Raw genomic sequence first — 27,523 nt, 5'->3', positions numbered from 1 at the left:
TTAACTTTTCTTTTGTTCTCATCTCTCAATATGAGAGAATCAAAAATAAAACTTTAGGACACCAGTGTTGTGGTGCTTGAGCTAATCTGTCTGCAATGATGGAGCACCATTGAAGAAGTCCCTATTGCTTCATTCCCAATTCTGCTCCCTGTTCAAGTATTCAGGAAAACACTACAAGATGGCCCAACTATTTGAGCTCCTGTCACCCATGTGGTGGAACTGTATGGAGCTCCAGGCTACTGACTTCAGCCTAGACCAACTCTGGCCATTGTGACCATTTTGAGAGTGAGACAGCACATAGAAAATCTCTATCACTGTACCTTTTGTATAAAATATACAGATGTTTAATAAACAAATTTCTTTAACAATGGATCTTTAGGAGGTTCTGTTTAGCTGTTCGGGAAAGAAACTGAAGATGAAACTCATACCACAATTTTGTTTTGCCAGCTGCTGGCTCCTAAACATGCTGGTTCTGGTGGCTGTTGTGTTTCTTGTGTAGGTTGAAAAAGTACTCAGGGCAAGTAATAGGATTTCATTAGAGGATAATATGCATCCTTCCCTAGGAGCAGACCCTTGTGGTTGGGACAGAATCTGCCGAGGCACTGCTAATGGACAGTCCCCTGAGGATGTTGTGGACATCCTGCTTACTAGTTTATGCTCTTCTGCTATAGAATAATCCCCCAAAACTAGATGGAGGTGTTGCTGTAGTGCAACCCACAATTCTGTGCCCACAGTCATGGACATTGAGGTGGTGTAAGAAAGGAAGCGTTTCTTTGCAAATTGCACAGCAAACAGCATCATAGCTTTTATTGAAGTCTCAGGCTTATAGAGCAGGCTGGGTCTGAAGGTTCTTAGGGTCTGAAGTTGGGGCTGAGATGTTCATGATCTGCGCATGGCCCAGTTCCTGGTTAATCAGTGATGGGCATGACTTTCCCTTGATTAATCAATAATGCTATGCTCTTCAGGGAATTTTTCTGATGGCCAAGGGGACTTCAGTTGGTCTGGGGAGTTACATATAAGTGGCAGTTAGATTCTGTCCCACACCTGGAATTTCCCCTAAACAAATCCTCTTGGAACAGTGTTGGCTAATGAAGATTTTATCTATAGGTAAAGCAAATGACTTCTTGAATTTCAATGACTAGAGTCTCCTAAAGCCCGGTGCACCACGCCCTCAATTCAGTGAATTCCTTTTGATAAGCCAGGCAAGGGCACCTTGTGGTTAGGAGAGACATTTGGTCTTGCTGATATCTTACATCCTACATTAGGAATAGTTATAGAGGGTTTGGTATCACTTTTTGTACATTTAAAATTTTTATTTTAAATGCAGAGAGACATGGACAGTGAGATGGACACACCCACACACAGACAGAGAAAGAGAAGAGACAGAGAAGATCTCCTATCCTCTTGGTCACTTCTCACAACAGACTGTGTTAAACCAGGCTAAAACTGTTACATGGTGCAAGCGAGATCACTGCCAGACAAGACTAGGGTTTATTAAGGAATCTTTATTAACCAAGCTTGCTGATAACAGGGCCCACTAGAAATTAGCAAATGACAAGCCCATATGGCAATCCAGTCAATCGAAACCAAGAGCAACAGTTGGTACCTTGAAGTCCATCCATTAAACTGAAGACCTATGTCCCAGTTTTCCCAGGAATATGAATTATCCTAAGGAGCAGTTGGAACTTAAACAGGGTACCACCTGACTTATGCTTATACCAGTAGGTACAGTCAACGCAGCCTGGCTATCTCCTGATCCAGCTCACATGTAGGCCAACAGGTGTTATAGTTCTGCCCAGCCTAGTCTGCACCCATCCCAGCTCTCATGCTCACCGGTTAGAGTAGTTGTCCAGCAGGGGGCGCTCCACACAGCCCCTCTACTGGTTTTGCCCCCGTAGGTCTCACGTGTGCTGGTTGGGTGCTGCAACCCAGTCTGACATGGCCCGCCTCATCTCTGCATTTGATAGTGGGTACGGTAGTTTGGCATGTCCAGGTCCACCCCCAGTTCCAGCTCACACTGTTGGGGGTTACAGCCTTGCCCAGCCCAGCCTGTCCTTAGTCCTGCTCCTGATGTGACCTGGCTGGTATTGTAGCCCAACATGGCATGAGCCACACACCATTCTGGTTCTTGGATTTGTCAGCAGGTGATGTGAATTGGCCCAGCCTATCTCACCCCCAGACCTGCTCCAAATGTATGTTGGTGGGTACCGTTACCTGGCCTGGTCTGGGCTGCTCCTTGTCTTGGTTCTTGTGCTCACCTGTAGGGACTGTTTCCCAACAGAAAATTTCCAAGCTCTTCCATCAGAATCTCTCCCAATGCCAGATCTTGTGCACACTGGTGGGTCTATGGGCCAGCCCTTCTTAGTCTACTTGCTGTCCTAGCAGGAATAGTGGCCTTTCCTGACTGGTCCTTACCCATTCCAGTTCTTACTGTTGGGTGTTATAGCCCAGCCAAGCCTGGTCCACACCGAGACATAGCTTGACATGTGGCTCAGCAGGGGTAGAGTCCTAAACTAGCCCATCCAATACCTGCCCTGGTTCTCATGAGCACCATTGGATGCTGGAATCTAGGTCAATTTGGTGTACCCCAGAACCAGTCCACATCCTGTGCCAAGAGACACTGCAGCCATATCCAAACCAGATAGCACCTCCCACTCTGGCTCTTGTGCTCACTGATGGGAACCACAACCCAGCCAGGGCATCCCCTTAGCTCTTCAACCAGGACTGTTCCCAGCCATAGATCTTGCAAGTGCCAGTCGATGTTCTGATCCAGCTTGGCATAACCCCTCACCTGTCTTGGCCTTTGTCTTCAGATGTTGTAGCCTGGCCTGACCTGGCCAACCTCTCGTCCTAGCTATCATTGGTGGAACCACTGGTCCTGCTTAGTCTGCCCCCATCCTTGGCTGATGCGGACTGGTAGGTATGATAGCCTAGTCCTGCATGATCTGCATTCCAGCCTGGTTTCTGCATTTGCCAGTGGGTTCAGCTTTGGTTGACCCTGCCTGGTTCGCCCCTTTCCAAAACCAACCCATGTATTTGCCAACAGATGGAGCTCAGCCTGCCCAACACCCAGGCATGGACCATGTGCTCACCTGTGGGAGCTATTACCCACTAGGAGAGTTGCCCAAGTTCCCTCTCTGGGCCCACTCCCAGACCCAGATCTTACATGCTCCAGCAGGTGCAAGGCTCTTACCCAGCATAGCCTGCCCACTCTGTCCCAGCCTTTGCATGAGCTTTTGAATGTTGCAGCCAGGCCTGCCCCACAGGGTAGGGTGCACCTGCGGGCGCTGCTGCTTCCTGGGTCTTTTTGTGTGTGTGTGTGTGTGATGTGTAGGAAAATAGAAAAACAACTTTTTGATATAAAAATTATGTTTTTCTGATATCCTGTGCTGCTTAGTTAGCCAGATCATTAGAGGTATAGAAAAATGAGTTGGATAAATATCTAAGTGGAATTAGTATTGTTGTATGCAGGTGTTGGGTAAGATAACTCACTCCCAACCTGTGGCGTTCTAAATCCAAGAAGGTAGAGAACATACAGCAGAAACTGGAACAAGGGCAGCTCATATGAGCTATCACATTTGATGAATAAATAAAAACAAAGCACTAGAAACGACTTGTGTTTTGATTTTCAAAAAATTTTCTTTGGCTTCTTATTAGTTGAATTGTTAGAAAACTAAGGATGATGAATCATAAGTAATCACCAGCTACTTAATCATAATTTTTAAAGCAGCTAATTTGATTTTATTTGAAAGGAAAGAATTGAGAAAAAAGAGAGAGAGAAGACGAGAGAGAGGAAGAGAGAGCTATCTCTCAATGGTTCATTTCATACAATTCTCCCATGTTGGGGGTAGGGTCCCAAGTACTTGAGCCATCATCAGTTGCCTTCCACGATGCGTGTACATTAGCAGGAAATTGGGTTAGAAGCAGAGGAGGTGCTGGGTCTTGAGCCACACGCTGACATGGAATGTAGAAATATATACAGCAGCTTAACCTGGTGCACGATGATGCCTGCCCCTGCACTGACCATGTTGTAATTATAAAATGCTGGGCCCGGTGGCATGGCCTGGTGGCTAAAGTCCTCGCCTTGAACGCGCCAGGATCCCATATGGACGCCGGTTCTAATCCCAGCAGCTCCACTTCCTATCCAGCTCCCTGCTTGCAGCCTGGAAAAGCAGTCAAGGATGACGCAAAGCCTTGGGATCCTGCACCCTTGTGGGAGTCCTGGAAGAAGTTCCAAGTTCCTGGTTCCTGGCTTCGGATCGGCACAGTACCAGCCGTTGCGCTCACTTGGGGAGTGAATCATCGGATGGAAGATCTTCCTCTTTGTGTCTCCTCTCTGTATATCTGACTTTGTAATAAAAATAATACTTTAAAAAAATTATAAAATGCTGGTTTTTTTTTTCTGGTCATCCTTTCTGTATTAAAGCCTATTTTATTTGATAATAGTATATTCCTCTTTTGTTATGACTAATTACATCATTTATAGTATTTTATATATATGTATATATATATACACATTTATACATATACATCATCTTTGTCTCACTCTGCTTCCAAATAAATGAAAGAAAAAAACAGAAAGAATGAGAAAGAGGAAAGGAGGGAGAAAATAGGCAGAGGAGAGAGAGAATCTAAAGTGTGTGTCCTTGATAACAAATCTTTCTCTTTTTAAAACGGTTTATTTATTTTTATTGGAAAGTCAAATATGCAGAGAGGAGGAGAGACAGAGAGAGGAAGACCCTCGCTCTACTGATTCACTCCCCAAGTGGCTGCAGTGGCCAGAGCTGAGCTGATTCAAAGCCAGGAGCCAGGAGTCTCTTCCAGCTCTCGCACATGGGTGCAAGGTTCCAATGCTTTGGGCAGTACGCCACTGCTTTCCCATGCCACAAGTAGGGAGCTGGATGGGAAGTGGAGCTGCTGGAACATGAACCTGTGCCCATATAGGATCCCAGTGAGTACAAGGAGAGGACTTTAGCTGTTAGGCTCCCATGCCAGGCCCTTCTTTTTATAATGTTGATGTGTTGCTAGACCTTTGCTTACAAAAAACAAAAATAATTTCATAGGACCATACTAAGGAATAAATAGAACAGTGCAAAGATTTGTTAAACATTCATTTCTAGGCCCTAATTTCAGCATTTCAGATTGGATAGTTCTCAAGAGGGTGTGAAAATCTGTATTTTCTAACAGTGTGCAGTTTGTTGGTAGCCATGACTTGAGAATCACTGAAAGAAGATAACCACTTAAAACACCTGAAGAAGTTTCAAGCACATGCCTGTTGCTTCTTTTCTGTTACTTCTACTCTTACAATTCTATCCTCACAGGTCTGTCTTTTTTTTTTTTTATTGTTTCATTTTATAATACAGTCTTATAGGCTCTGGGATACCCCCCCCATCCCTCACGAAACCCTCCTCCCATTTTGAATTCTTCCACATTATTACAGTAGTACAGTTCATAACCAGTCATGATTCCTTCATTGCGGGCATGGACTATGCAGAGAGTCCAGCATCTTATTGTCCAGATAATTTCAACAGTTTCATTGGGAGACATTCCTTGGTCTGAAAGTAGAGCTGGCAGAATATCATCCCCTCCAATGAAAAACCACTGCACAAATTCAACAACAGGAAGAAACATGGAAATTTACAACATCATTAAGTTAATTGACATGGTATTGAGTGACCAAAATGTTAGAAAATGCAAGTTCTTAATCACATCCTGTAACTACCCCATTGACGTCTCAATTTTAGTTTATACCCAACTGGTTGCTATAAACCTTAAGATGGTTATAGGGTACTATTCAGCTGTCTCGTGTCTATTTTCATTTTTATATTTAGCAGCTTATAGTATTCAAGCATGATTTTTACTGAACTTCACAAAATTTAGGACAGTTCAAACAGGCTTATAACTCTAACAAGCCATGTGTTAACAACTGAGGAGCAGAACAGTTTAGGAGGGGTGTGCAGAGAAATCTTCAATAACTTAGTGAGGAATAACTGATCTTTGTGTCCTACCTAGTAAGGTGTAAGTGAGTCCAAGCTGTTTCCTGTCTGTTCTACACTTTCCTTATTGGTCTCTGTCTGTCTGATCAAATTTTGGGGGGCTCTGGGGTGACCCTGATGGTTATTGCAAGAGAGGGTGGGGAGCCAAAGTTGGAACTAAGTAAGGACCAGAGAAAGTTCCTCTCCTGAGTCCCGAAGGAAGTTTATTGTTTTTCTGTTTTTGAAGACTGCTCATGGCTCCTGGCTGCTGTCCTGATGACATTAGATCCTGTGAGGAAGGATCTGGGCTTCTTCCACCCCATGTGGGAGATCCAATAAGGAATGGTTGACCTCAGAGTTCTCGGCCTACGAGGGCACTCCAATTCCCCATGATCCCCTTGGCAGTAGGGATATAGTCCTTGGTGCCCATACTGATAGTCCTTGGTGAGGTACTGGGAATCTCCTGGGTTAGGATATAAGCTTCCTCCTGTCCTCCTGTTCCACTCTGGGGTCCCCTCCTGCTCTGTGCATATGATCTCCTGTTAAGAGGCTGTTAGGATCACTCTTGGATCCCACTGTATGTCTTTATATTTTTTGCTAATGTCTAATGCAGATTCGAGTCTGCTATCTGTAAGTTACCTGTTGCAGTCTTGATAGGTTATACTTGACATCTTCCTCACACACTTTAAGAAGGTGGCAGATTTCTCTGCTCTCCTGACCCATTGTGGAATAACGTAGGGTATTAAAAGCATATCAGGTTTTCAGTTCTTTGATGTAGATCATAAGCAGTCTGTCTCTCATTGATTGTTGGTTCATTGGTTACATCCCAATATCTTATTGTGTGTGATACAGGCTGTTTGAGGGTGTAATAATATTACAATTTAGAGGTACTATTTTTCAGATTTACATTATTTCACCTTAAATTAAGGCAAACTTGTGGTATCTAACCTTTTGGGATTGGCTCATTCCCCTTAGCATAATGGTTTCCAGTTGGGCCCATTTGGCCATGAAGAAATGCATTTTATTATTTTTTTAATAGCTGAGTAGTAGCATTTTTTTCCCCATGGAGTAGATGAATCATAGTTCTGTTTTCTTTCTTTCTTTCACAGGAAAGTGGGTAAGATTATTATTTCCATATTATTTCCTTCATGTATCTGAGGTAAATGGGGATATTGAGGGAGAAGCCCCACCCAGTTTCCCACCCACCCCAACCATAGTTTTCTTATCCAATCTTCTGTTGATGGGTATTTCGGTTACTTCCAAGTTTTTGCAATTTGTTATGCTGCTATAAAAAAGGGGTGCATGTTGGTTTCTTGTGTAACAGATATTTTGGATATATTCCTAGAAGTGCTATTGCTGGATCAAATGGTATGCAGATTTTTAGTTGTTTGAGTGTTCTCCATACTGATTTCCATAGAGACTGCACCAACCTGCATTCCCACCAGCAGTGGAGAAGGGTTCTCTTTTCCCCACATCCTTGCCAGCAAGTGTTGTTGGTGGTTTTTCGTATGTGAGCCATTCTTACTGGTGTTAGGTGGTACCTCAGTGATGTCATAATATGAGTTTCCCTTATTGCCAGAGAGTTTGAGCATTTTTTCATATGTTTGTTTGCCATTTGGATTTGTTCCTTTGTGAAGTGTCTGCCCATTTCCTGTGCCCATTTCTTTAGTGCTGCTCTAGCCATTGAGGCCACTTGGGGGTTGAATCAGCAGACAGAAGATCCTTCTCTGTCTCTCCTCCCCTCTGAATATCTCACTTTCCAATAAAAAATAACTAAAATGAATCTTTAAAAAAGTCTGACTGACTTTCAAAGAAAAACAAATGCTAATCAAATAAGACAAAATGTTAAAGAGAAAAAGGTAATCAGAAAAAAAATCTCAACTGCCAAAGGCAAAATTTTTCTTCTCTGGTTTAAGAAATTTCTGTATTTTTAGTGTTATAAATATTAGCTTCAGAAATATTTGCAAGCATTAACATTATTATGGTAGATAGAGAAGAATTCTTTTATCATAAAGCAGGAAAAATTGAAAGGGAAATAGTGTTGGGCAGTTACCTTGAAGAGGGTGCTGTTGAGTATCCAAGGTGCTATGATGGTTTCTGTGACCCTCTGGACCTCCTTAAAGTTCAAGAAATACCTGAAATTAGCATGATTTAACATGTGATGTAATTAATCCACTTTCAAATCCCCCAATGAATGATACATTTGTATAAACATGAACCTTTTATCACCCAGACCAGGGGAACTTCCACATTTTTACATGCAAGCTGTTTTTAAAAGGAAAAACATAAGTCTACCTTTAAGCCAATTCCTTTGAAAGGTTTTAATGGGTTTAGTACTTTAAAAAATAAATGGAGATCTAGGATTAAAAACCTTTTTTTCTTCTTACAAGTTGGTGCAGCGTCCTATTTTTGTTTTGTCTTAAATAGTAATCTATAGCAACAAAGTGGTTTAGCAAGAGGCCATGTCTTTCCTGCTTGTTTCTCAAATGTAAAAATGGATCTCAGGAATATTATCAGCAGCTATGGTGTGTGATTGGGAGACTGGCCATTTTAAGGTAGAGTATTCCCAAACTGAGATCACGGTCATTTTGTTCCACTGGATGATTTTTAAAGGGTGCTTCCTTAAAAGGGTGTTGTCACTATTAGTAACATGGCTGTCATTTTCAGGAGGGTTAGAGGTGAAGTACACAGGCTTCAGGACTGAGACTACTGGCAAAAATCTTGTTACCATTTTCTAATGGTGTGGTTAACTTCTCTCTTGTGTGGCTACTCATCTTCCTTGTGAATACAATAAGAGTAAAATGGGGCCTTTCTTGTGGAGTTATCTTAAGGAAGAAAGTGGAGCAGCTAGGACTTGAACCTGTGTTCATATGAGATGCTGATCACAGATGGTAGCCTAACCACTTGTACCATAATGCTGGCTCCAAGACTGTCATTTTACAAAATGTGTATCATTGCCAATATTTAGACATCATAATTAAATTCTTCTGGTTTTAATAATCTTAAAGTCTTATTTCTAGAAATTCTGATGTATAAATGATCTCGCCAGGATTCTAATGTGTAGAGATTATTACTATAATTTTTTATTCTTTAAGTAGCCTTTAAAAATTTTTTTTTAATTTGAAAGACAGAGAGACAGAGAGAGGGAGAGATAATAGGGAGCTGGAACAGAAGTGGAGCAGCCAGGATTCAAACTGGTGCCCATATGAGATGCTGGTGCCACATGCTTTAGCCTACTACATCATGGCACTGGCTAGGAAATACTGTTTTTTAAAAAGATTCTTTCTTTTACTTGGAAGTCAGGGTGACTTTGAGAGAGATCCTCCATCCTTCGATTCACCCCCATTGCCTGTGAAAATCAGGGCTGGGTCAGACGGAAGCTTGGAGACAGGCCCTCCAACCAGATCGCTAATGTTGTATGGCAGGAATTCAAGCACTTGGGCTATCATTCACTGCCTCCCTGGTACATCAGCAGGAACCAGCAACAGAAGCATGGACTCCAGGACCTAAGCCAGGTACTTGGAATGGGATTTGAGTATGGTACAGCCTGGCTCCCCCCTCAGCACCCCAATGCCTACCCAAAGAAAAACTGCTGTGCATTTTATATGCTGCTGGAATTCTTTAGGAGTGAGCCATCTTTTAGGAAGTAGAACTGATTCCAAGTTAAAGATTTGTAGAACAAAGTATACATTGGAATTCACATTTTCCCAAGTCATCAAGACACTGTATATATAAAGTATATATATAAAGTATATAATTTGCTTGGTAAATTTACAGATTATTTAAAGGCTTTTCCATTACAGTTTGAACTTTGGTTAGATACCAAGGATCTGAGAATTCACACAAATCCCAGAACAAAACTATTGTTTTGCTGAATCCAAAACTAGTTCCACTTTGCAGGATTTCTGTGGAATTTAAACTTACAGTGCTACTTGATGTCCACTAGGGGGTACCAAACCACAGACAAGTGTCTAAGCTTCTGTGATTTTAGCTGTGAAAAGCTAAGCCATTTCAAACTGCCCACCTAAAACTCACAGATTACTTTTGAAGGTTTCCTATTTCCAAAAGACCTACTGTGATGGGATATGCAAGCAATTTTAGGGAAACGCTGGGAGGCCAATGTTAGGACAGTATTTTAGAATAGAGTGAAAGTTTGCACTCTAAGAACTGGAAAGTTTGGCAAAGCGTAAGAAAACAGAACTGATCTGAAGTCACTTAACTTTTTGTAAATACCTGATTGCATATTAACAAGTTGGTAAACACTTGACTAATGTAACAAGAAGACAAAAAGTGAATTTTGAAAGTTCAATTCCAACATGCAGTAAGTTAATGTATTGGGAATAGTGATTATTACTCAGAAGTAAAATCTAACGAAACAATATTCAACTACTGTTAGATAACAGCATCAGTAAAGTTGAAACTTACTTGCTACTCTCATTTTGAAATAATTTAATTGGAAATCTTGCTTTCCAAAACAAAATCAAGGTGTACCAGAATATTCTGAAATTCAAATTCCATCTTTCTGTTGTTACCTGAAATTTCTAATTTGTGAAAGTTTTATAATATGAAGCAACACATTTTACATACATATTTTTTCTCTAGCTTTCTTAAGACATCTTCACATTTTTGATATTTAATATTCTAAGACAAGTAAATTTTTTTCCATGTAAATATGAATCTCATGTTGAATATTTATCAAAATAAAAATTAAGCACACAGGTAAGAATCCCTGTAGAAGACAGAATCACTTTGTAGTAGACAATTCTTTTTGGCATGCTGAATTTTACTGTTACACAGATGTAAGGGTTACACTTCGCATATAACACAAAAGCTTGAGTTGTTTCTAACAACGGAACAGTCCTACTGCAGAGCCCTGGCCTCTGTCCTATCTATTCACTGTGAGTAGAAACGGAGTTGCAGAAACAGAATGTCCACTAGATGCCACACTTCCTTTGCTGAGTAAGTCAGTGTCTGGACTCCTGGCAGGCTCCACGCAGATGCTGTTAGATTTGATAACCTCGGCTCAGTTGTCTTTTCTGCTACATCCTCTCCTTGCTGTCTTTGTGGTGTTATGCCCAGCCTTTCAAGTTCTTCACAAGCACAGGGAGTTTATATTCTCTGAATTTAAAGATCAAGTCAAACTCAAAGGTGAGGGCGGGAATCTTTATACCTACAAAATTACAGTCATGGAAAATAATCATAAAAATTTAAAAATACTAAAACCCCAAAGTTAAAGTTCTCTTTAAAGTTAGTCCTCATTTTGGAATAATTTTCAATAACAACTAAAGACAGTTTTATTTAGGTGTGGGCGTATGGTACAGTGAACTAAATCACTGCACTTAAATTGGGCTGCATAGTTTGAATCCCAACTACTACTCCAGTTCTTCTCTCTCTCTCTCTCTCTCTCTCTCTCTTTTTTTTTTTTTTTAGAGAGATTTAGTTATTTTTCTTGGAAAGGCAGATCAGATTTACAGAGAGAAGGAAAGACCAAAAGATCTATCAATTGGTAGACTCTCAAAATGGCCACAACAGCTGGACTGAGTCAATCCCAAGCCAGGAATCAAGAGGTTTTTCCCCAGCAGGTGCAGGTCCAAAGGCTTTTGGCCATCCTCTACTGCTTTCTCAGTCCACAAACAGGAAGCTGAATGGGAAGTGGAGCAGCCAGTGTACAAACCAGCACCCACATGAGATCACTGGTGCTTACAAGATGAGAATTTAGCCATTGAGCCATTATGCCAGGCCCCACTACTCCATTTCTGACCCAGCATTCTTCTAATGCAACCTGGCAGGCAGCAGGTGATGTTGCAAGTGTTTGGCTCCCTGGTACTCATGTGGGAGACCTGAATGGAAGTCCAGGCTGCTGCCTTCACCTGGCCTAGTCCTCGCTGCTGTAGGCTTTTCAGGAGAACCTGCCGATAAAATATCTCTGTCTTGGCTGTTTCACTTCCCATCCGCCTCCCTGATTGTAGTCTGGGAAAGCAGTGGAACATGGCCCAAAGTCTTGGGACCCTGCACCCGCATGGGAGACCCGGAAGAGGCTCCTGGCTCCTGGCTCCTGGTTTTAGTTTGGCTCAGCTTTGGCCAGTCAGGCCATTTGGAGAGTGAACCAGCAGATGAACTATCTTTCTGTCTTTTCTTCTCTCTATGAAAAAAAAAAATCTGCCCTTCCATTAAAAAAAAAAAAAAAAACCCTTCTTAAAAAAGCACTGAGCATTATCAAATCATATGAGACGGCTAAGTACCGAGTGTTCAGAACGTTTTTACTGAGTACTTACTGTACTTGAGAATTGTGAACATAATCTGAAATTGGCATTTAATGATACAGAATAAATAGCACATCTTAATCTTGTTGATGCTGAACAGACCAGTTCATTATCTTTCTTCACATTCTCAGTTTCACCTCAGAAAATCTCTTCTACGACAGTTACCAGGCAGGTTCAAAAAGATCATAGGAGCAGGTGGTTAGATTAACACTTATGATGTCTGTGTCATCTTAATGGCACCCTAGTTCAATCCCCAGATTGGCTCTTAACATCAGTCATGGCTCCTGGATCCAGACCCAGAATAGCACCAATCACTGTGGGTCATTTGGGACATATGAGCTGTGTCTGTTTGACTCTGTGCCTCAGATAAACAAAACATTGTAAAGAAGTGTAAAGTTCCTTGGAAATTCATCTTTCCTCTCTGACTGACAGCTAACTTGCCAGTTTAGCCACTGCACTGGCCCATGTCAGTTCTGCCTCCAGCCCCATCTTCTACACAAAGCAGTGGGTATTAGAGCCCATCCCAATATTGCCCACCACACACTTGGCCATGTAAACCAGTGAGAGCTAGCTGGGGTGACTCCCAATAACCCTCACCAGACCTGCCCCCTTGTCCTGGTTTCCATGCTTGCCAGTATGTACAGCAGATTGATCCAGTCTGTCATACATCCCATTCAGTTCTCATATGTGTCAATGGGCATTGAAGCCTAGTTCAACCCAACCAGCCCCACTGTCCAGCCCACACATCTGCTGACATGTGCCACTCTCTTTCTAGCTATGTCTGTCCAAGTCCTGGTTCTCATGCGCACCAGAGAGAGTGGCATCCCATGAGGGAGATGCCCACTGTTTCCCTCCTGGGCCCACTCCCACTCTCAGATCATGCATTCTCCAGATGGTTCTGCAGTTTGGCTTGACAGAATTAAACTCCCATGCTAGCATATGCTAGCTGATGCTGCAGCAGAGCCCAACTAACCCACATCCACTCTGATCTAAGCTTGCACCAGTACGAACAGTCAACCCAGCCTGGATTTTCCCTGGTCCAGCTGATGTGAGGCCCACAGGTGTTGGTAGCTCTGCCCTGTTTGGTCTGCCCCCATCCCAATCCATGATCTCCTTTGGGAGTGGTGTTTTAGCAAGGGAGCCCTCCACATTCTCCCTACCAGCTTTGTACTCCACCCTGGTCTTGTGTGTACTGGTTGGGTGCTGTGGCCTGGTCTGGCATGGCCTGCCTCAACTTTTGCCATTGGGTGCTGTAGCTGGCCTGGCTTGGCCCACCCCCATTCCAGTTCTGATTGGAGGGGGTTAAAGCCCAACCCAGCTCTGCTGGCACCCAGTCAAAGGCCTCATGTGTACTGGTATGTGTTGTGACTGAACCCAGTCTGACCCACACTCCATTCTGGTGCTCGGATTTGCCAACAGATGACATGAGCTGGCTCTGCTTGGTTCATCCCCCGACCTGCACCAAATGTATGCCGCTGGGTACCATTACCTGGCCTGGTCTGGGCTGCTCCCTATAATGGTTCTTGTGCTCACCTTCATGGGCTATGTCCTGATAGAGGAGTTTCCCAGGCTCCTCCACCAGAACCTCTCCCAATGCCAGATCTTGTGCACACTGGTGGGTTATTCCATGGGCCAGCCCTACTCAGTCCACGTTCTGACATAGCAGGAACAATGACCTTTCCTGATTAGCTTTCAACCCGTTCTGGTTATTCTTGTTGGGTGTTACAGCCCAGTCTAGCCTGGTCCACATGCAGACACAGCTCACACCCAGCAAAAACCTAGCCTAGCCCATCCTACACCTACCCTGTTCCTCACGGGCACCAGTGGGTGCTGGGATTATCCCTGTCTGACGCACTTGAAAATGAGTTTTAATCTAACAATTATATGAAGTACTATGTTCAGTGCTTGGAACAAAGTAAGTACTCCACAATTAGTCCTTATTATAATTGCAAATATGTAGATTACTTAGTCATTAGAAGCACTGGACTGTTTTAGACAGCTCTATTTGAGTTGTTTCCATTTCTTACGCTGGACAGAATATAGACTTAAGAAGCAGAGAACTGGAGTTAGCATTGTAGCACAGTGGGTTAAGCACTGGTTTGATTCCTATTGAACTGTCTGGTAATGAACCTGGGAAAGCAACAGAAAATGGCCCATGTGCTTCTGTGGCTATCACCCATGTGGTAGACCAGGTGAAGACCTCATCTCCTGGTTTCTACCCAGCCCAATCCTGGCTACGGTAGTCATTCGGAGTGAACCAGCAAGTGGAGGTTGTTTTTCCTCTCTCTTCTTCCTGTCCATTTCCCCATCTCCCCATTTGTAACTCTTTTTAGAAAGAAAAGAAATACATAACCTAATTTTAGTTATTTTATGACTTGTTTATTACATTTATAACTTCAGTTCTCAGGGAACTATATGGTTAAGCAATTCCTCTTTCTATCAGTTTGAATAGAACAATCCCTTACACCAGGACTTGAGTTAAATTTTTTTTTCATTCATTTTTATTTGCAGCTATTGTTTTCTCACTCGTTACTTACATTTATTATTTCATTTCAATATGTAAGTTTCAGATCATTAAAAGGGAGTAGAACTATTGGTATTTCACAAGGAAATATTCAGCATCAACAAAAACTTGTCCTAAAATGCTTTGGAGCATGAAAGGTATAGTTCCGCAGGCCAAAGGCGCTAAGCTGGTCTGACTGAGCTGACTGCACAATGAACAGCAAGCTGGTACAGTGCAGGAGCGGAAGCCCATTCAGGTAACCAAAACAAAACCAACAAGACAGAAAAATAGACGCCAGCTGTAACCAGCACCCCCTTGAGCCCCAGCCACAGAGGGAAGAAAGACACATTACAGAAGAAGCATCTTCACCGCTCCGTACTGTAGTTTTTGTGAATAGCCATGGTAATGTCTCTAGTATGGGGGCACATTAAGAAGAAAAGCCGAGCTCAACACCGTGACCACACCACAAGCCTCAGGAAAGGCATTGTCAGTGTATTGTTGGAGGCACATTGTTTAACATTGCACCAAAGAAAATATCCATTGGTATTTCAGAGGCACAGTTGCATCTCCAAGGCTTCCTTGCTTATAGTTGCCTCATAAGTCCTATGGCAATCAATGCAGTTCCCAGTAAGGTGGTATACCTGTGGTAAGTAGTCAATAGGTAGAAACTTCATTGAGGCTTTTTTAAGTTAGAAAGTCATGGTGTCTGAATTTGACATAAGCATGTTTTCATATTGAGAAATAAGAATTGTCTTGAAGAAAATTCTAGATGTGATTTTCTAACTAAAATTTTTGAAAGTTTCAAGATAGAAATATATCATAATTAATATTCTCTAATATGTCTTTATCAAGCAGATGAAAACAAGCTCATGTACCCTTTAATTTGGAAGGCAACTATGTAAGAACACTGCTTTAAGCCCATGTATGTAAGATGATTTTTTTGGTGTCTTATAGGTACACAAGTGTTTGTTCAGACGCACGAGCTCTGTTTTTCACAGGACAGTTTAAGACACAATGATTTCCACAAGTTGCCCCACAAGGCAACTGTAGTCTGTTCTTGAAATTCCATTGCTGGTTCAGGCTCCTACGACTTTAAAGGAGAAAGCCAGTGGTGGGTGCTGGCTGGGTTGTAGACTTGTGCCCATGGTTAATCAGATTGTGTCTGATTCCAGTTAGTGATACTTAGGTGGCCTGGCTTATAAGCAGGCCCATGCAGACTGATCAATTCATGTTTAGCAAGGGAAAGCTTGTTACTAGTCCCCTGGGCTCATCAAAAGCTACCCATTCCCTGGTGGACTACTCTTTGCATCAGCTAGTAGTCCATTTTGTATTGTCTCTTAAAGAGCAGGATCTAGTATATTTATATAAAAAGGAGATAAGAAATCTTGCTAAATCATATTTCATTGTCTTTTGTAGATTTTTAATCAGATGGGTAGGTAAAGACTCAAATTTACGTTTTAATAATCCTACCTACAAATGTACCTATTTGAATTAACTAAGTAAAATATATGTTTCAATATGACTCTGCACATTTAGGCATATTTGCCCAAGAAGAAAATTATAAATTTAGAGACCTAAAGAAATTGCATTTTAATACAGGATAGTCCATGATTTACATTCTTTTAGGGATTATAATGCTTCTTTGCTATTTGTGAAACGACATTTTGTGAAACATTTTGTGAATTAGTAAGTTCACAACCCACAGCAGTGTAGTTATCAAGTCAATGAAGTCAGTTGCTATTTTTTTTAAAGGGAATATCTTAAGAAGAGGATTTGTTCTACACTCCTATAACAGTTTATATTCAAGCTTTTTAACTTGAAATTGATTTTAAATGGAAAGAGAGGAGAGGCGAGAAAGAATGTTGCAGTCTAAGTCATACTAGAAATATATATAATTTAAAACATTCTTATAAAGCCTAATCAATGATCAAAAGGTTGAGTGGCTTGTTTTATTTTTGCTCTTCAAATATGTATCTGCATTTTATATCCTGATGATGCTTTTAATCTTGTAAAACCCACAGCCCGCAATGAATCACATTCTTTGAGTGAATAATTCAGTCCTTGACGCCAACCTCTGAGGGGGAATATTGTGGTCATGCTGTCTGAACAGTGTGGTAGCTATGGCTACCTATATAATTCTTCGCAATGAAAAAAACAGTGACAATGACATTAAATTTAATCAGGTTCCCCTTTTCTGCGGTTCCCACTGGGATGAGCCACTAGTGTCTTGCCTTAAATATTCAAAGGCCTTCCTGAGTAGTTTGCATGTGTTCATAAACTGGCACAATGTCCTGCTAATACAGAACAATGGATCTGTCATGTATTTCTCTTACAAGTGGATGTGAGGCTAAAGTGAGTAAGTTTTAAGGGCTTTCCCCCCCCTGTTGACCATCTTTACTTAAGTCTTAACTAATAGCAGTAAGGAAGAGTACACCGATGCTGAAGTGGAAGAAACTTCTGAGTCGGAAACTGAAATGTGGTAAAGACTTGTTATTGAGGAATAGTAATAAAGCTTCCTAGCATGTTTAGCCTTACTTTTTGTGATAGGGCACACAGTACAGAATATTGCATGGCTGAAAACACTTGAGAAACATCCTTAAGTGCTTAGGGACCACACTCTGTATTTATGATATATCTTTTTGCAGAGGGATATCATCTTCTTCTAAATAATTTCTGAGAAATTATGAGATACATTTTGTCCAGTGTGCACACTTGTGGAGATGCAAAGCTTTTAATATTTACAGGATGGAAAAAAAATGGATGTTTACTGAATCGTCTGTGAACACAACAGATTTTTGCCATTTGTTTAAAGTATTTCTAATTTCTCATGATTTTAATATTTGGAGGGACCGAACGAAGGGAAATGCAAATTAACTTCTTACTGCTGTCTGTCCTTTTCAAGTGGTCAAAATGAAACAAATAAACACAAATTTGCAAACCCAGCTCATTATTTATAGCACAAAATTGAATTTTGAAAGTCCTTGAGGAATTCATGTGACACTTTCTACTATCAAAACAGAGTAAGTTTCTCTTGAGTTACATTTAATCCCTTAGTGTTTGAAATAAAAAACTGGACCTGGCAGTCTTTGAGAAGCAATAATGAATATGTTATATGAGCTATTGTAAATAGAAGAGTAATAGTCATAATGTAAGATGGCATTCACATTTATTTGAACCTCTTAAAGGTGTTTACACAGAATTCCCTGCTAACTTGCTCCTATTATAAACTAGAAGGGGACATGGAAGTTGTGGTAAATACTGAGCATTTCTTTGTTTTTCTTCTACCATCTTGCTTCTTTTATTGCTCCTTCTATTGAAATCTTAGGATTCTTTGTCTCTTAGATATGCATGTTTAAATCCTGTTAATATCAATTTCATTGTGTGAATATTGTTAGTTTGCTACACAACTGAAAGGAACAAAGGTCCCTCTATAACTTCTTTGTTTTAATTCTCTAGGAAGGTGTTTGAAGATGGACAACTTAAAATTCCTTCTAATGTCAAGATCACAGTCAAAGAAGGGAGCCTATCATAAATCTATCCAAAAATTCTTTCTCTAATGACATATCATTGACCTCAGAGTCATAGAGGAGTTCAAGGTCAGCCAGTGAGACACTCACAGTGGTCAAACCATTTCTGACTGACTGACACTTGGTTTTTTTAACTTTTGAAAACGTGATTTCATGTTTATCAAACGTTGACATAAAGCATTGTGCACAATCTAGAAATAGGGACCTTATGCTATGGCTTTCTAATATAAATTTGACAGACAATATAGTGGCATCCTCTTTAGGACAGATCAGTGTCAAGGGGGCAGGAGGTCAAGAATGAACAGTCTTGCTGAATAGGTTTCAGTCAGAGAAGACAGGTTCCACGGAAAGAATGCCTCTCCAAATCATCCCATCTGTAGACCTAAGACCTTGCAACTCAGCTCTCTGCTCTTCTGTTGTTCGGCAACAAGGAGATAGAACAAATCAGCAACCTATGCACGTGTGACAAAGATGCCATGAGCTCATTTCTTAGTTTACAGTGACGGAGGGTCTGTATCGAGCTGTGTGTGAATGCCAAGACTTAACCCCGACAAAACAGCAGCATGTAAAATTTCTTTGTATGAATCTTTGTGCCTCAGAATTTAATTCTTTGCTCCTTATTACTAATCCTTCTTAAATGTTAATTATAATTTGTATGTAAAATGGTAGCTGATAAATGCCTCATATCTGACCACTTCCAGAAAGTCTGAAAGTGCCTTTAAACCTATTATTTTAACTTTCTTAAACTGCATAGCACATAAATGGATGTATACTCTTTCATTTATTGCTTCTAATTTCAAGCCTTCTTCTGACTGGCAACTGAAGGTTTTTTGTTTGCTTTGAAATTTTATGTTAATTACTTGAAAGAGTTATAATAAGACAGACAGAGAGAGAGAGAGAGAGAGAGAGAAAGGGAAGAAAGGTCTCAGTGGTTGAGGCTATGATAGACTGAAGCTAGGAGCTAGAAGCTTTTTCTGGTCTTCCATGTGGGTAGCAGGGGCCCAAGTGCTTGAAGTATCGTCCACTGCTTCTTCAGGTCACTGGCAGGGAGCTGAACTGGAAGTGGAGTAGTGGGATTTGAATTCACACCTGAATGGGATGGCATCAGTGCAGGATTTGGCTTAATCCACTATGTTGCAACACTAGTCCCAGGATCCAAAATATTAAGACTGTAAATCTCTCTCTTTCTCTCTTTTTGATAATGGGCTTGTTTGCATGAAGTTGTTGAATCTGAAGGAAATGAACAATATGAATTTGGGATGCCAGTTCAGAAACATATTGGTCTTTACATTAGGTTTAGTGATTCTTGGTACTTCCTATGTTTTAAAGAAATCACATTGAAAATTATTTATTCAGAAATGCAGTCTTTTGTAAAAGACTCCCTTGAATATAACATGTTCCTTGGAGGAAAAATAACCAAAGGCATCAGGATATTTTAATGTCTATTTTCATTATATAAACATTTCTATTAAAGTCACTTAAACTAACATTATTTTTCTGTTATGAATTGTGTAGGGATTAGTATCTTGTGTTAAATTATCTTTTTGTTGTTGTTGAACCTGTTGAAATTATTACGGGCATAATAATATTTTATCTCAAATATTTTAGCATGTGTGCTGTAAAAGCAAGGACACTTTCCTTGAGAATCTCAGTGTTGTTTTCTCAGTTTTTTTTAAGATTTATTTTATTTTTATGGCAATGTCAGATACATATAGAGGAGGAGAGACAGAGAGGAACATGTTCCATCCAGTGATTCATTCTCCAAGTGACCACAATGTCTGGAGCTGAGCCAATCTGAAGCCAGGAGCCCAGAGCTTCTTCCGGTTCTCCCATGTGGGTGCAGGATCTCAAGGCTTTGGGCCATCCTCTACTGCTTTTCCAGGCCACAAACAGGGAGCTGGATGGGAAGTGTGGCCGCTGTGACTATAACCGATTCCTATATGGGAACCTAGCACGTACAAGGTGAGGACTTTATCCACTAGGCCACCGTGCTGGGCCCCAGGAGTTTTAACATTAATATGACATTAATATAACTGTGTTTAAAATAGATTCTGCAATTGAATTTCAGCTTCCTCATAAATGCCTTTTGTAATGCTGCTTGGTTTTCCTTCCTTTTTTCCTGCTTCCCTACTCTCCTTCTCTCTTTCTTTCCTTTGTTCCTTCTTTGCCTTTCAATCCACAGTCCAATCAAGAAGTGGTATTGTTTATAATTGTTGAGAGTCTTCTGTAAGGTAGAATGTCCCTCTTCCCACTGTTATACGTTTAATCATCATCTTTGCATTTCTGAAGAGTTCAAGCCAACCATTTCCTTCCTATGTCTGTAAGATTTGTTTATTTGAAAGGTAGTTATATACAGACAGAAACAGATACAAACATACACACATGCAGAGAGAGAGAGAAGAGAGAGCTCACTATGGTTTATGTGCTGGTTCACATTCCAAATACCTACGGCACCTAGAGTCAAGCCATGCCAAAACCTTCTTTCTGGAGCTCCATCTGAGTCTCCCGTGTGGCTTGCAGGGACCTGAGCACTTAAAGCCGTCTTCCACTGCCTTCCCAGGTCCATTAACAGAGACCTGAATCAGAAACTGATCAGTGGAGGTTTCAGGCTTGGACTTGTGCTCCAATATGTGTCCAATACTAGCATCTCCAGCAACAGCTAGCAGGACTAGAACCAATGTTTGTGTATAGTTCTTTTGATTATAGTTTTATAGCATCCATTCAAAAATGTAAAATCATTTAAGAAGTTTCAAGAATGTGTTTAAACCTATTTTAAAGCTCATACAAATATGCTATTATTTTTTAAGATTGAAAAAATATAAGAACATAGTACTAAATGTAGTTAAATTTTGGTTTATGTCTTCCAAATCTTTTATAATTTCACGAGTATGTGCATACATATGTGTGTATGATCAGTCTGTGTATTATGAGGTACAAATGAATACATGCTTTTACACATAGATAAATTCATTTCTATAATTTGTATGCATTGTTCTGTGGCTAGTTTTTTTGAAATTAATAATAGTTTTGCACACATTTACCACTTTTAGTGGTATGGTTTTTGGTGTAATACTGTGTATCACATTTTATTTATTTTTTTCCTTTTAACCATTACATGATAGTATTAGTTTCTCAGGGTTGATTTGGCTAAATGGGGTTGCTTGAAAGAATTTTTTTTCATAGTCTAGATGCTAGAAATCTATAGTCATGGTATCTAGCTGGATATGCTTTCTCTCTGATGATTCTAGGCAAGAATCTATGTTATCTTCTAATGCCTACTTTTTACCAAAAATCCCTTATTGTCCTTGGCTTCTAGATGCATGCCTCCAGTCTCTTATCCATCTTCCATGTCCTTCATACTACCTTCTTTGTGTGCCTGTGCTGACACTGTTCTCTAAAGAAGACCTCAGTTATATGGTGAGTGGTCCATCCTACTTGAATATGATTTTAAACACTCTGCAATGAGAACATTTAAGTAAGATCACATTGTTAGGTGCTAATGGAGGACGCAATTCAATCTTTACATGTAGGTTTCTCTTTGTTTGCTACTATAGGAATTAGCACCATGAAAATTCTGGTATGTATGTCCTTTTGTACAGTAATCTTCAGATAGAGTCTCAGAAGAGCATTGCTGAAGTGAATGGTAAGTTTCTTAATAATTGCATGACCTTTTGCTAAATAACCTTCTCAAAATCTTTGGTTTATTTACCATTTTTAAAACACTGTACAACAGAACTTGATTTGTCATATTTCTATAAATATTTACTGAGTTATAACTTTTTAAATTGTCCTCTTCTTGGATAAAACCTACAACAAAAGGATGGGCAGAATATTTGTTGCTTTGGCCATGGAATACCTTTGATTGTTTCCCAAGCTTTTCAACAGAAATTCTTGTCATTTATTTCTGTAACTTCTCTAGAGGGACAAAAAAACAAAAGTAAAAAAAAAACCAACCAAACAAAAACCCAAAAACAAAACTCTAGTCCTTGTGTTTCAGTGGGAGACAAACTCAGTCCTTCCTCTTTCTCCTTTCATCTTTGTGCTGAGCTTTGCTCCAATACCAGCTCTGTTGCTTTCCTCAACTAAACATGTACACACACACACACACACACCTTTAGTGAGTAAACAGGTGAAGAAAAAAAAGTTTCCTAAGTATGTCTTTGGATATGAACAGGTTTTGAGGGTGGAGATTGAAAAAATGCTGTTTACACAAAGAGTTATAGGATCTCAATTAAACTTATAAAAAGATTATTATCTATTCTCTGTTTTTCTGAGTAAGCTTTTTCAGAGTCGTGTAGAAGTTTCACAGTGCAAAATGTCTTTTGAGTTCGGGGTTGTTGGTGCTTTTGGTGGGCGTGCACACATATTGTGGTATTTTGTCCTGGCATAGCAACTCTTATGTGTGACTTCCCCGTCTATATGCATCTGCACCTGTGTTCTATAGCTTAAGAGCTATTGCACAGGAGCAGATCTTTACATATCAGTTACCTGCGTTAAGTCTCCACAACTCTTTCTACCAATAGATAATTTCCTTCTGTTTTAGAGGTAAGACATCTCTATCTTCATCCTGGGTGACTCTGCATCTCCAACAGTTGTAACAGTGTATGGGTGGAGAGATCCCTGCTTGTTGGGTGCATCGTCTGCTCTCCATTTGCAGAAGGATGAGGTTAAGAACTATATTCTGCCTCAGGAACTCCTTTGATTACTCTTGTCATTGCTACCCATGTGCTGGAATATAAAGTAGAGAGGAGACTTTTCTACCAGTTTATCCTCTGGCTTTAATCATTTCAATTTGCCAGCTTGATTTGTTTTGCTTAACTCCGGGTCTGTATTTTATATACCAATTTTACCCTGTTTAGCCTCTGTGTCCTTATGACCAAAGGAATTGCCTTCCAGACTGTCTGAGCACTGGCTGCCTTGTGACTTTAATTTGTCTACTAGATGGCTTACCCAAATATTCACACTCCCCATATACTCCAGTGAGATGTGTATTCCTTGTATATATGAGAAACAGAGACAAAAATCCAGTGTCATTGTTTACTGTTGTATTACTGGTTCTTCCAATGGAGTTCATTTTTGACTGTTCTTACAAAGAAAGGAAATCAATTAGTACAATAACTCAAGCGACTTACTGCATTGATTAATCTTCAGATACACTGCAATGAAAAGAAAATCTACAAAATCAAAAAAATCACATCAAGTACTGATGTGGGTTGAACTGTATCCCTCAGAAAGTTATATTGTAGGGCCTGGCGCGGTGGCACACTGGTTAAGGTCCTCGCCTTGCACGCCCGGGATCCCATATGGGCGCCGGTTCTAATCCCGGCAGCCCCGCTTCCCTTCCAGCTCCCTGCTTGTGGCCCGGGAAAGCAGTCGAGGACGGCCCAAAGCTTTGGGACCCTGCACCCGCATGGGAGACCCGGAAGAGGCTCCTGGCTTCGGATCGGCATAGCATTGGCTGTTGCGCTCACTTGGGGAGTGAATCATCGGATGGAAGATCTTCCTCTCTGTCTCTCCTCTCTGTATATCCACTTTTCCAATGAAAAAATAATAAAAATAAATCTTTAAAAAAAAAACAAGTTATGTTGTGACCCTTACATTGAATACCCATGACATGGGGTCTTTGCAGATGTAATCAAGTTAAGATGAGGTCATACTAGATTAATGCACAAAAACTAGTGTACCTACAGGAGGCAATAGAAACACAGGGAGGAGAATGTCATATGGGACAGACACATCCATGCGCAAAGAGCTATCTGAAGACAGAAGCAGGGCTGACATTGTAAGCCATGTAAGCATGAGGACGAGTAGAAGCTGAAAGAGCTGAGTCCTCCGCTGGAAATGTGGCCCTGCAAGTGTATTCACTTTGGGCTTCAGCTCTTTAGAGTTGTAAGAGAATGGATTTCTCATATTTTCTGTCACTTAGCTTGAGGGATTTATGATATATGATATAACACAAACACTTGCACATAGTTTTGGGGTACCTGTATAGGGGACTAATACTGGTATTCCAGAAAGACACAAGAGTCTATAAAGTTCTGCCAACAAATTTTTTGTTTTGTAAAATTAATTTATTTAAAAGTCAGAGTTCAAGAGGGAGGGGGGATAATTATGGGGGAGACAGGGAGAAAGAGAGAGACTGTTTTATCTGCTGGGTCACTATCAAGATGGCCTACAGGGCTGGGGACCAGGCTGAGGTCAAGACCAGGGTTTCCTCTGGGTGTCCCACGTGAGTGGCAGGTCTACCACTTTTGCTAGGTCATCAGTAGTGAGCTAGATCAGAAGAGGAGTAGCAGAGATGCACACTAACACACATATAGGATGTCAGCAAATTCAGATTCAAATTTCTTGAATTGTTTTTAATTTTACTAACTTAATAATTTTATATGTTATTTGCTTATTGTAAAAAATATGCACACATGACTGTTGAATCCACATGACAATTACAGTGCAGTTATGGGTGAAATGGGGGGGGGGGCAGAATGGAAGAACACTATGCCGTTGGATTGGATTTCCCACACTGGGATAACCCAAGAAGCCTGGGATACTTTCAATCCACTGATACTTGTCTGTAAGGTAGGGTCTTAAAAGTCCAAGGTATACTTAGAAAAACAAAAAACAAATATTTTAAAACAAGTTTCCACAAGAAATGTATTTGGCTATGTTCATTTTTTAATTTTGAAGACATTCAAAAGAATTGCAGTGTACTAAGCTACTGAGGGTACTTAAAAAAAAAAACCAAGGAACATGGAGCTGAAAAATAGGTTTCTGTTGTTGTCAAACGGTTTTGAAATAGATTTACAATACTTTCTGAATGAACACTGTGACTGCTTACTAAAGGAGTGTATGTATGTTTTCCTACATTTACTATAACTTCTTACTCTTAAAACCATAACTTTTTGGTCTATATTTTATTTTTTTATAAGTCAGAAAGAAGGGGATTGAGAAAGAGAAAACAAGAGAGAGATCGATCTTCCACCTGCTGGGTTTTTCTCCAATACCTGTAACAGCTGAGGCCGGGCCAGCATGAAGTGGGGAGCCTAGAAGTCAGTCCTGGTCTCCCATGTTTGTGGCAGGAACCCAACTTACTGGAACCCCATCTGCTGCCTACCTGCTGGTTTACTCTGCAAGTGGCTTCAGTGGCCAGGGTTGAGCCATGCCAAAGCCAGGAACTAAGAGCTTCATTCAGGTATCCCATGTGCACTTGGAACATTGCTTTTGCAAGGCCATAATCACGGGACTGGACTGAGTGAAGCAGCCATAATAGCAATTTGCATCCATATGCAATGCCAGCATTGCAGGTGGTGGCTAAACTGCCTGTGCCAAAACATCAGCCCCTTGCCTTTTTTTTTGAAATTTATTTATTTTTATTGCAAAGTCAGATATACAGAAAGGAGGAGAGTCAGAGAGGAAGATCTTTTGTCCGATGATTCACTGCTCAAGTGTCACAATGGCCGGAGCTGAGCTGATCTGGAGCCAGGAGCCCAGAGCTTCTTCTGGGTCCCCTAGGCTGGTGCAGGATCCTGCAGCTTTGGGACATCCTCAGCTGCTTTCTCAGGCCACAAGCAGGGAGCTGGATAGGAAGTGAGGTTACCGGGATTAGAACCAGCACTCATATGGGATCCCAGTGTGTTCAAGGTGAGAACATTAGCTGCCAGGTCACTGCTCTGCCCTCCCCCCCCCATCCCTTAATTAATTTTAACAGGGCTTATATTTGTCCTCCTGCTTGAAATAACTAAAAACAGGAGCCCTGTGTAATAACCTAGTAGCTAAAGTCCTCTTCTTGCATGCACCAAGATCCCATATTGACGTTGGTTCGTACTTTACTTCCCATCCAGCTCTCTGCTTGTGGACTGGGAAAGCAGTGGAGAACAGCCTAAAGCCTTGGCACCCTTTACCCACATTGGGGAAACACAGAGGAGACTCTTGGATCCTGGCTTGTGGCCACCTGGGGAGTAAGCCAGCAGATGGAAGATATTTATCTTGGTCTCTCTTTCTGTAAATCTGACTTTTAATAAAAATAGGTAAATCTCAAAAAAAAAAAAAGAAGAAGAGAAAAGAAAAAAAAAAAAAAGAAAGAACTAAACTCAAAAGCCAAAACTGAACAAGGACTTAAAAAAAGTAACAGAAAGGACAGATACCTAAGTTAATGACATTCAAGACCCTGGAAATTACATAACAAAGATAAATGATCCCTGAGAGATAGGAAACAGAAGAGGTGAGCCCAAAGATTGCTCCAGTTTACTGACTTGGGACAGTTTTCAGATTGTGACCCAGGAAGGAAGAAGGTTGGGAGGCTCCTTACAGGGATGGAACGGAGAGTTCAGGGAGATCAGCATGGTTAGAATTTGCAGGATAGAACTCAGAAGAGATTAGGGAGAACAAGGCTTGCCCTAGAACACTTAGTATGGTAGCACATGGAGGTGAGGACACAGATTGGAGCTGGGGGATGAAGCCAAAATCATAATGGTAAGATTATAAAAATATTCGGTGACTGGGCAGCATATTGCCTCAACAGACTAATCCTCAATTTCAAGAACAAGCATCAATGACCTGGGAAAGTTATGGAGAATGGCCAAAAGCCTTGAGACCCTGCACCCACATGGGATACTGGGAAGAGGCTCTGGCTCCTTGCTTCCGATGGGCTTAGCACCAGCCATTGTGGCAATTTGCATAGTCAAACAGTCTCTCTCTCTCTTTTTCTTTCTCCCCTTATCTGTCTTTGCAATAAATAGATCTTAAAAAAATTTCCAGTGGTCAAATAGATGCAATTCTTAATTTCTTGGCTCAGAAAGTTACCCAGCATGCAAGGAAGAAAATACTATGCAAAATATTGGGGAAAATGAATCAAAAGTGATTTGGGGAAAATCAAGATGATGGAATAATGTAAGGACATGTTTAAACAGACAGAGAAATATTAGCCAGTGTGAAGCAGAGAGGGCACATTCCAAGAAATAGGAGAGGACAGAACAATAGCAGTACCCAGACACTGACAGACACAGGAAAGCAGCGAACACAATGGTGTGGTGTTGCAGTGAGTGGTACCCCAGCAGCATCCAGCCAGTGGTGATCTGAACTCCACCAGCAGCTGGAACTCCATCAGCAATAAAGTGGGAAGGGATGTTCACCAGAGCTCAGGAGGTAAACCCAGACAAAGAACTGCTTGTCCTGCTGGTTTGTTTGCTTTGACCAGGAGCAGAGACAGCGTGGCAGGTCCCAGACAGGCAGTGCGGGAACAGGGCAGATTTCACAGCC

The sequence above is a fragment of the Ochotona curzoniae genome, unplaced genomic scaffold (genome assembly GCF_017591425.1).
Source record: "Ochotona curzoniae isolate NIBS_2020 unplaced genomic scaffold, NIBS_Ocur_1.0 scaffold_4506, whole genome shotgun sequence".
NCBI classification, from domain to species: Eukaryota; Metazoa; Chordata; class Mammalia; order Lagomorpha; family Ochotonidae; genus Ochotona; species Ochotona curzoniae.
Note: the sequence above shows the minus strand (reverse complement) of the source record.